The 10012-nt window shown below is 46.4% G+C and overlaps 1 pseudogene; it reads left to right on the top strand.

The window, feature by feature from the left end:
• The first annotated feature begins 5372 nt into the window (after positions 1 to 5372).
• On the top strand, positions 5373 to 9183 carry LOC115327074 (annotated as a pseudogene).
• The last annotated feature ends 829 nt before the right edge of the window (positions 9184 to 10012 follow it).

Raw genomic sequence — 10012 nt, 5'->3', positions numbered from 1 at the left:
TGGTTAGAACAACAAGCATTTGGATTGCCGCTCGATTTTTCTATAAAAAATAGACTGAAAGGAATTATCCTAAAACTTTTCTTACATTCCGAACGTTTCATTGCTTTTAGCTCAGTTGTGTCGTCATCATATACATATATATTGTGAAGTGTATTTCGTAAACCTTATTTTATAATTAGCATGAGCACGAAGTGCTCATTTCATAATTTTATGTGATGCAATTAATTCCTTAGTTAAAGGACACAATCACGATTTCATTTTTAACACTGCGACACAAAGTTGTACCAATCACGGGTATTTTAGGCGACCTACCACACTTTGCGACATTTTATATCATATAAATGGATCAGCTTGAACTTTAGAATTTTACTTAAACACGAAGAAAGCACAATAAAATACAGTATAGTTCTAAATTTGACGCTGATCTATTTACAAGTATGTACCAACCAGCTCAACTCTTTACTCTTGTACTTAAACATTTTGATTCAGGTAAAATATATGTAACTGGTATACAAAGGGATGTGCAGTCGTACGAACACGACGTTATGTATGTACATTAATGTAGATTTTATTTTACTGTTGTGTCGAAATTAAATAACTGAATTCCATAATTTTGGTACCTGATAGCGAAAGTGAATTGCACGGACGATAGGAGAAACTTTATAGTTAATCGTTTCAGGGCGTAAATAGTGTCTATTGCCAGAACAACGCGAAAATCATATTATCAATTTAGCGGTTCAAACCGGTTCGAACCGGTTCGAACCGGTTTGAACCGTTATTTTTTGCTCCCCGGAACTGAACCGGAACCGAACCGAAAGCCATGAACCCGAACCGGAACCGAACCGATAAAAATTTCGGTTCGACACTCTGGTCTGCTCTGCCCAGTGGCGGCCGTTTCAGGGGGGGCAAAACGCATGCCTTGCCCCCCCACTCTGAGAACTGGGGGGGCAAGTGCCCCCCTTGCCCCCCCTGGTTGGTACGCCCATGGCTACGTCGCACTTTGGGATGGTGAAAAATACACACTCACCCGTCAGTTCGAGGATCTCGGCTTCGTAATTGAGGAGTTTCAGCGACGGTGTCACCGCCCTGGCGGCCGGTCGCCGAAAGAGAACGAGGGGGATAGGTTCGCTGGGCGTTGGCTTTGTGTAAATGCGTTGGCCGCGAACGTAGGCTTATAAACTTCGGCAGCAAGAATATTACGCGGCTCTAGTGTTCCGGTACGAGCAACAGAGATGACACGAACTGCTACGACGAGCCACGACCACCCGCCACAGCGATGCAGGCGTCGAAGGAGCGCAACCTGTGTACTACGCAGTCAGTCGCCGTCGCCCGACGCAGGTCGTTTGGCATTCAGGACTTTCTGTCCCGGGTTCTTCGCTTGCACTTGGAACCGAGTATTATTCCCTGTGCTTCTGTATGTGCTCAGTGGCTGGATGTGGACCTCATAGAGCAGAGTTCGTCAGACTCGACAGCGACTCAAAGTTGACGGCGGAGGGGCTTGCAGCAACGCTTTCGGTTGGTGCACGGGTGCGACGACTACACGGATAAGTTTTAAGATTGCTGCTAGCAAGGTGGGCCATAGTCGCTTTATGTTGACACGATTTTGAGTGTAAGTACTCCGTGCAAAGGCGAATCTATCGCGTTTCTAATCCACCTTTGTTTTTGTTGTTGTTTTTGCGCTCGCACGACCGATTTAAAATGCTTCTGTACCAATCACGGAGTGAATGCCTTCGGCCTACATTGCGGAACGCCCAATAAAAAGCCATATTCGTTCAGCGAGCAAACTTCCCTTTCGAGTGACCTTCTTTGATTGATGATTTCGCCCGTACTTGAGTGCTTTAATCAACACGATCGATGAAGTTTGCTTCCCTAGTTAGGACATTTTTTGTGCCACATGCGGCACTAATGCTTGGCACGATGTATTCTACTGGTGGTATTGTGAATTGGTTTACTTCCAAAGCCAACAGTATGACAGGTGGGACCATTCAATTTGCTAAAAATGTGATATGGGAATGTCGTTGCATAACTAGCGTTTTACGTTTAAGATTGATAAGAAACATGCTCATGTGATGACGCACGTCTACAGCATAAGCTTTGCAGATCCAGAATGGATGTGCTACAGGCTCAAGACTTTTAATGGACCAAACGGTGATTACATGGCAATAAATATTGTGGAAAACTGCCCATTGACTCGGTGAGTTTTGATCGTGACCATTGGCGTGCTGTTGGCAAATCAAAGGGACATTGCATCTAGATGTGCTTAAATATCTTTATTTTAAGGTTCAGTGGATCCCTCTGCATCACTACAAGAAGGCACTCTCAAGCCACAAGAAACAGCAGTGAATATACAATGCATAATAACGGGCACCAGTGTCCAGGCGTATAGTCCGCAGAAGCCAATTTGAGCCTAAAAATGTTTTTGTTTTCTTTAGATAGTTTGCATTTGGTGTACAATTCGCAGGGCCCGATTTCCGCGCCCAGTGCATAGTCCGCCAAGCTGGTGCGTTGCGTCTTTGTGCTTTTTTTCCTGGGTGGCATTTTCTTCAGAAGTTCTTCGGCGAACGCTATTGAGCCTGAAGGACTGCTCTTGAGGCCCATATCTAACCACTCGGCACACACACAAGCACAGAAAATAACACTCGGTGCCAAGTACATACGAAGCACCTGGGCGGAAAGCCGTGAATGCCAAACGAGCAGCGTCCGGTGACGGCGACTGACTGCGTTGCGCCCCTTCGGTGCCTGCATCGCTGCGGTGGGTGGTCGTAGCTAGTCGTAGCGAGATGATCTTCACTTCAAGCAAGAAATCTTGCCATACCATAGTCAAGATATGTGTGCAAGTGTTCGACGACGCGGGCTCTCTCACGTTGGTGCAGTTGTCATCAAGAAAGGTACATAACAATGTTGAGTGTTTGAGGCTGAAACTATGACGCATGCTTATCTAAACCTAAATTTATCGGTCTGTGGCTACAAACATTTTCGTTGACGTTGCTTAGATCATGTAACCATTCAGGCCTCAAATTAAATGGTGTTTCGAACTCTTCGGTTGTGTGTGAAAACCTATTTGCTCTAATAAAAGACATTTTGAAAAGGACACATGTCTTCTGCTGATACATATCTTCCAATTTACAATGCAGAAGCAAACAGAAAATCACCTGCATACATCTACCACTTGGCATAAGCACCTTTTGCAATTCATTCTTGAGCACACTCAAATATCAGCTAAGGTTGCTCTTGTTTTAGAAGCTTTGCCCTGTTCTGTAAAAAGAAAACAGTTAAAAAAGCTTTACCTTCGTTCTCCTCCTCGCATTTAATACAGACTTGTTTGTCAGCAGATCACACACAGCAGATATCACCGTGGCACATACAACTCGAATGACCGATGAGACTATTGCTATTACAATAAAGCTTTCCACAAGAGCCAAAATGAGGCTTGTAGGGGTGCACAAGCACATGGAAATGAGATTGGCGCTTCCGGGGCTTGTTTACATTATGCGTAAAAACAGGACGATCGGCGACCAGCTGATCGCAATATAACACCAAGAATACCAATGTTTCGATACATAGAAAGCAGGATAAAGACCTCAATCGTCCCTTGTATGCTGTAGTTGTCATACTTTCCATCCAACCGCTTTTTAGCACAATTAACTAGAACAACCGAAAAGTTCGCAACACCTTCTAATGCGAGGCCTGAATGGTTACATCATCTAAGCCACGTCAACGAAAATGTTCGTAGCCGCAGACCGATAAGTTTAGTTTGAGATAAAGTACGCGTCATAGTTTGAACGCGCGAACATTGTTGATATGTACCTTTCTTTGGACCCGCGTACATTCGGTTCAACTTGATAACAGCTGCACCAGCGTGAGAGCTCACGTCGAACACTTGCACACATATCTTGAGTATGGCAAGATTTCTTGCCTTCGACTGGCTTGAACACTTCATCTGTAGCATCACGGTAGGTCTTGGTTGAAATGATGATCGTCTCGCACACGGCAACAAACAGAGAACGACACGCTTTGTTCTATTTATACGCTGCCGGTCTACGGGCGTCGCAAATCTATCCCCCTCTTGTCCGCCATGTTGGATCGATCGGAGCGCCCCCTATATTCGCTGAAACTCCTCAATAGCCTCCTCGAGTGTTCGCGTCGCCGTCCCAAGACACCTTGTACGCCGTCCTACGCTCGAAGTCGACCATATTCGAAGGATTGCAGTTTTTAAATAAAGCCCTGTGGACGTCGCTTATTTGTCCGTTCTCGCAAAATCGAGTGAAACCTACCGAAATATCTAAAACCTCGAAAACACTCCACGAGGAAGGGTGAGGCTGCCGAGGCAACAAAGCGCACGAAACAACTGGATTTGGATTTGGATTCGAAGCTTTTGAAGACGCAGTTGCTCGAACGGATATAAGCGGCGAACGTCTTTCAAAATATAAAGTATGCATTAAAATTAACGGATCGTCGAGTGTCGAACACTGCGTATGAACTTGAATGAAAACATTTTTTAGAGAAATCTGTCAAGTGTCAACACTGCGTGTAAAGAAACTGGCGCCGCAAGTAGCCGATGCGTCGGCAGTAGCCGATACATTAAAGACTAACTCATAATTTACGCGACCTTCGACAGTCCTCCGCCCGTGGCGCAGGGGTAGCGCGTCGGCATACGGAATGAGAGGTCGCTGGTTCAACTCCCCCCAGGAGAAGGAAGAAAACCTTTTTTTTTTGTGTGTGTGTTTTTTTTATTTTTATTATATCTATTCTATGATGGTGGCGGTGGTGAAAACTTTAATTCAGTCTAAAACCCCTGCGAAGCTGCTTCGTTAACGACCGCCCTGGTCCAAAAGGGTTCTAGTGCAGCTGAATACTGAATAATGCAGGTTTTTCTACCTTTCGTGTCGCCGGTTTTAGCACCTTTCGTGACTCGACGTGTTTCCGCTCAAGAACTTTTAAGGTCGTCTGAACGACGAGACATATAAGGCCTTTCCTTAATAAAAAAAATCACATCAACCCATTTACCACGCGGCTGCGGCCCATCATATATCATACGCGAGATTCAACGACAGCTTTTTTTATCGCGACATAGCCTCAAATCGCCTATATTGTAGCGTGCAAAGTTTCGGAGCCTCCTCGACTTTGGGCCGCTCATTCAGCGAGGCGGTGGCGCATTCCCCCGACTATTTAACCTTCGAGCAAAGTAAAGCAAAGCAATGGCCGCGCGGTCTGTTTGGAAGCTGAACTTAATTGCCGCCGCGACCGTCCGATGCGCACAACGGTTGCGGGGCTCGGGGGGCATGCCGTGTCTATAAATATTAATGTGTCGACGAAAAGTCTGTCCACCTTCCGTTGGTAATGAAAGGCGTAGATGAAGCATATGCGAAACGATGAACCCTACCGTGAGTACGGGTTTCCACTGTGCGTGATTGCAGACGAACGCACAGTTGCCGGTGAACCGGGACTCAGTGGGTAAAGACAAATCGCGTGACATAGTTGTGTCAGCACCTTGCGAGCCCGCGACTCATCACATGCTGGCAAATATGTCGCGACCCATATATCAATTGTTATTAAACGCCTCTGACGGCGCCGTCAGAATACCGCGAGCAACAATTAATCAAGCACTTTTGATAAACATTGTGCGCAAAGAAAGTCCCGACGGCCGGGAAATAAGGCGCTTTTGATGGAACCGAAGTGAAACATAAAACTTGTGACGACCATTAGACCACCTCTGACAGCCCATCAAGAGTGTCCAACAGACCATTAGGCGCCGTCAGGAACTTCTGACGGACCATCTAAACGCATTTGATGGTCCATCAGGACAGTCGGATGGTGCGTCAAGAATGGGCTGATGGTCCATCAGACTTTCTTGATGGTCCATCAGACCTTCTTGATGGTCCATCAGACCTTCTTGATGGTCCATCAGGAAGCCTGATGGGTCATCAAAGAAGTCTAATGGTCCATCAGGACAGTCGGATGGTGCGTCAAGAATGGGCTGATGGTCTATCAGACTTTCTTGATGGTCCATCAGACCCTCTTGATGGTCCGTCAGGAAGCCTGATGGGCCATCAAAGAAGTCTAATGGTCCATCAGGAAAGTCAGATGGTCCGTCAGGAATGGGCTGATGGTCCATCAGGAGTGGGCTGATGGGCCATCAGACTTCTTTGATGGTCCATCAGGAAACCTGATGGACCATCAGAAAAGTCTGATGGACCATCAAGAAACTCTGATGGTCCATCAGAAAAACCTGATGGTCTTTTCGATCGGGAACATTCGAAGGCATCAAAGTGTCGGTACTGTTGTGTGAAAGACTCACCAGCGTGAAGGCCTAGCGGGCGTGAAGCTCCACAGGTTCCCATCGAGGCCGTGGGAAAAAGAACGCCGTCAAAGATAGATAAATGCCGTAAGACGCGTCAAGTAAGTGTTCCCGTTACATATCGTCATTCAGGGTGAATCTGGCTTAATGTTAGCAATTGATGCGCTAGAAGCGCGGCCCTAGGCAGGGCTCGATCGTTCAATGCGACGCCTCTGTAGAGTAAGCGGAATCAGGTTGAAGCTGATGATGTGCTCGTAACTGTAAGCTGTGCCGTTTACCGGCTGCGTACTTCAAGTTGCTCCGCGGACACTTTTTGTTTGAACGATGTTTTGGGGGCTGTACTAATATTTCAGACAGTATTCGCTGGAGCAGCGGCTCGTAAAAAGTTTTGCCGGTATCAGTGCGCTGAAAAAGCTACTTCGCGAGGCCGCGCTTCCCGATGCCCGAACCGGCTACCGTTTCAATTCTAGAAGTAATGTCAATTTAATTGATAACTACGTACTGTCTAATGTTGGTGAGCTGCTTTGGGCATGTGTCTCTGAAATCTCGTTTGAGCAGCTATCAGCGAGATGGTTTAAATCGCTGCTCATAGTGTGACTAAGTGCTTTTAAAAAGTAATGTGGCCTTGGGGACTGACCCTGCTTGGTAAGTCCTGATTTACCGTGGCTATGATTTCACTGAAGTTTAAAGGACTCTAAAACCGTATTAAATAGAGATAGGCATGAAGCACTAGTAAAAGTGGTAGCTTACATGTCTTGCTGCATTCTACATGTAAGTCAGGTTTGATCCTAATTCTTTATTCTAATGCTTCAGTGATAATGGCTCGGACTGGACGCCCAGCAAGAACTCAAGAATATGCTCGGACCATTTCGTGAATAACGAACCGAGCAACATCGAGAGCCACCCCGGTTATATCCCAACGCAATTCCCACTCGTGTACAAGAAGCGGAATTTGGATCCCGATGCCCAAGTCAGGAGGTTTGGCAGGTAAATGTTTACTCAGTTTATTTGTATTTGGACAATGAGTGTGTGTAGAGTGCCATCCAACAGTACCGCAAGTGGCTGCTTTCGCCTAAAGCATCACAAAAGTACGCTCCTCGATCCTTAGAGCGAAACGAGCAGGAATGTAGATTTTGGTTGTGCCATATTTCCAGGTGGAGGGAGAGAGCAGCTGGTGCAGCTACTTCATGTCCACCATCTCTAGGACCACAACAGTCAGGTACCACAAGCCCTGTACCTCATCACAATTTGGATTGCAGCGAAAGCCCAGAACATGGACTACTGCCCCCTTGTCAAGCTGTTGGACTTCAAGAGAAGTGTTCAGTGGTAAGTTATGAGTAAGGTTCCGTGTTTTTGGTATACACCGATAAAACCGAAACATAACCACCGAAGGGTTTTTCTAGAAATCGGTGAAAACCGAAAAACACTGAACTGAAGCCTCTGCTTGAATAAGGAAAACCCCAGTTTTACAGGAACCTTTATCGGCAGCTTTATCTGCATAGACCGCAAAAACTGACTGCACTGAAGTATCCGAGAGGTGGCTTCTTTCTTTGGAAATTGTTTCTACATGTGCAATTTAGCAATAAATTGCAGGTATTGAGTTCCATTTTCGATAAACACTGTAGGTATTCATTCAATGTTGCGGCATAAACCCCGATAAACCCCTATTTCTGCCTGACACTAAAAAGAAACACAGAAAACACGGAACCCTAATTATGAGCACTTGCAAATTATAATAATTTAAAAAAGCATGTTAGTTTTGGGCTCTTTGCTGAGCACTATAGCTTTCATTGACAGCCTGACTAAGTCCTACCACTACTGCTTTTATAGGAGACCCAGACAGACAACTTCGGAGGCTACTGTCAGAGCTTCACAGTTTACACGTGCTCCTTACATGGCGGGGAGGACTGTACACAGATCACACATCGTGAGGTCTACGACGCTGAGGTGCAGCACAAGCCACAAGTATCTTCAAGGCCCTCAGGTCCCAACAAGAGGACAAGCTTTTTTGGAGGGTACGACAGTATCCGGCATTCCGAGGATGCTTTGCGGGACATATGTAATGTGAGCATGGGAGTGTTTTCTCTGCTTTTGAGCATGCTGCCCCTTCTTCCTGAGCGCAGCTGCGACGTGTCTCTTCCGAACAGGTTGCTGTTGTTTCTGGTTAAAGTGAAACTGGGACTGGAGGTACGCCGCACTTGGCGTCTTCTTTGACATAGACAGGACGACTGCATCACGCCACTTTCGGGCAGTGTTGACAACCTTGACTGCTGCGATACGCAACTGGATTTTTCGGCCTCCGTCGAGTATTATTAGAGCAACCTTGCCAGATTGCTTCAAGGCAAACTACCCGGAGTGCAGGATGTTAATCGACTGCACTGAAGTCAGGACGGAGGAACCAAGTAGTGTAGGCCAGCAGCGTGTGCTCTACTCAAGCTATAAGAGTGGGTACACGCTGAAGTTTTTGGTTGCAATTACACCCAACGGAGTGATTTGTTTTTGCTTGAAGGCCTACGGAGGCCTCTGTTCGGACATCCACGTAACAATGGACTCCGGCTTCCTGAGTGTGGTACAGCCCGGGGATGTTATTTTAGCAGACAAGGGGTTCCCAGGCATCAAGGCAGGTCTGAAGGACACCCATGCAGTGCTATTGATGCCCCCTTTCCTTTCTGGGAATGGACAATTTAGTGAACATGAAGTGCGGGATACGTACAACATTGCGCAGGTGCGCATTCATGTGGAGCGAATGATCCAAAGGATCAAGATTTACAACATCCTCAAAATGACAGTCCCTATAACTCTAATTCCATTGATGGATGATATGTTCCATATGTGTTGTGCGCTTGCAAACTTGCAGCCTGCAATCATCAAGCCATATGACTAAACTTCACATGTAGGTCATTTCATTGAGCATAGGTTCTCAAACCGCATTCCTAGGGACCCTTGGATTTTTCAGTGCATCCTCAAGGGCTCCCTGCGCTTCCCAACTTCCACAATCGTCCCTCCCACCGAATAAAATATTTTCTCACGACAAGTACTATTTCACCAAACCAAGCCATCCATTGATGCATAACTATGCACCAAAATTTGGGAGTTTTACGTGCCGAACCAACGACGGGCATCTGGAACGCCCCAGCGGAGGACTGAGGATTAATTTGAACCACCTGGAGATCTTTTGACGTGCAACCGAAAGTTTGGTTACACGGCGCCTCCTCCGCAATAAGTCTTCGTCAGATTGCGGGCACCTCGGCCGGGATTCCAACCCGCCACGTGGGGATCCGTAGGCCGGCGCTCTTGCCTCGGAGCCACCGAGTCGGCTATAACTATGCACCAAACATTGCCTACGTAGTATGTGCAGTATTTCTTTATGGCCACAATCAGGCTATCTATCAAGTTGGTTCTTTCAAATTCCCTGACTTTTCTGGGGGTTTTCCTGACTATCTCGACCAAATTCCTTGACTCCTTCGGTCAAGGACTACTTTTCAGGCAATATTATTCAGCCCTGCCGTGCCGATGTGTGTTTGTCTCGTTTCAGTCCACACTGGCCATTTTCCCTTATTTAGCCAGTTTTTTGACAATTTCTCTGATAATTCATTGGTATTTCCAGACAGTACAAAATTCTGATATTCCAGGTCTTCCAGGTTGGCTTGCCTCAATTATCAGTCAGGAAAAATTGGTGTTCTCTGGGATTGAAGTTTGAAAACACTTGCCATG

This window comes from Ixodes scapularis, unplaced genomic scaffold (genome assembly GCF_016920785.2).
Source record: "Ixodes scapularis isolate PalLabHiFi unplaced genomic scaffold, ASM1692078v2 ptg000072l_1___fragment_2___debris__unscaffolded, whole genome shotgun sequence".
NCBI classification, from domain to species: Eukaryota; Metazoa; Arthropoda; class Arachnida; order Ixodida; family Ixodidae; genus Ixodes; species Ixodes scapularis.
The sequence above is the reverse complement of the archived record's forward strand: the minus strand, read 5'-3'. Positions and strand labels throughout refer to the sequence as shown.